The sequence below is a fragment of the Aptenodytes forsteri genome, unplaced genomic scaffold (assembly GCF_000699145.1).
Source record: "Aptenodytes forsteri isolate BGI_AS27 unplaced genomic scaffold, ASM69914v1 Scaffold139, whole genome shotgun sequence".
Taxonomy (NCBI): Eukaryota; Metazoa; Chordata; class Aves; order Sphenisciformes; family Spheniscidae; genus Aptenodytes; species Aptenodytes forsteri.
This window is the reverse complement of record NW_008794414.1, coordinates 3512250-3513464: the sequence shown is the minus strand read 5'-3', so window position 1 is coordinate 3513464 and position 1215 is coordinate 3512250.

Genomic DNA, 1215 nt, shown 5'->3' with positions numbered 1-1215 from the left:
GTCCTGCCAGCGAACCTGCTCCAGTGTGGGCTCCTCTGTTACCAGGTCCACAGGTCCTGCCCAGGAGACTGCTCCAGCATGGGCTTCCCATGGGGTCACAGCCTCCTTCGGGCATCCACCTGCTCTGGCATGGGGTCCTCCATGTGCTGCAGGTGGATATCTGCTCCACCGTGGACCTCCATGGGCTGCAGGGGGACAGCCTGCCTCACCATGATCTTCACCATGGGCTATAGGGGAATCTCTGCTCCGGTGCCTGGACCACCTCCTCCCCCTCCTTCTTCACTGACCTTGATGTCTCCAGATGTCTCCAGAGTTGTTTCTCTCTTCACCAGCTGTAGTTGCTTTGGCGCAGTTTTTCCCCCCCTTCTTAAATATGCTATCACAGAGGCACTATCACTGTTGCTGATTGGCTTGGCCTTGGCAAGCGGTGGGTCCATCTTGGAGCCAGCTGACATTGGCTGGCGGGCATAGGGGGAGTTTCTAGCAGCTTCTCACAGAAGACACCCCTGTAGCCCCCCCCGCTACCAAAACCTTGCCATGCAAACCCAATACAGAGAGAAATCAGTGGAAGTCAAAAAGGCTTGAGAAAAAGATAGGAGAAGGAGAGCAAGGAAGATGAACTCCTGAATGGGAAACAAGTCACCCAGGTTTAAAACACGGTAGCAGTTGAAATGTTTCTAAAATAAGTGAGTAGGGTAGAGTGAGAATTAATGGAAGCGGGTCTAAAGCATATGGTTCCTCTGCCTCTATCAGTAATGTCATTTGATCCTTCCAAGATCTCTTGAACTTCAGCAAAACATTTTTTTCTACAGTTGTAGATGAACCTTTGACAGAACATGCTGACCCCTTCCAGGCACAAGCAACTATTAGATTTTAAGATGGAAAGCCATTTCAGTTTCATGTCATTTAATGCTATCCCACTATTAGCAAATAAGATGTTCAAGTCACAAAAGAGCTATTCGTAAATAACTAAATATTAAGGATGTTTCTACAGATGAGTTTTTTTCATTCAAAGTTAATTAGCTGTGTACAACACTCTTTCTGCTGAAATGCAAGAAAGTTACGAATTTCTACTTAATAACAGAATACAAAGGAGGAAGAAACGCGAAAGATTTTCAACTGATATGAAACATAAACTTTTAGATTTTTTAATAATTTTCCACTAATAATTTTATGACCCATTGAGTAGCCCCTTCACTATCAGTAGAATTCTTT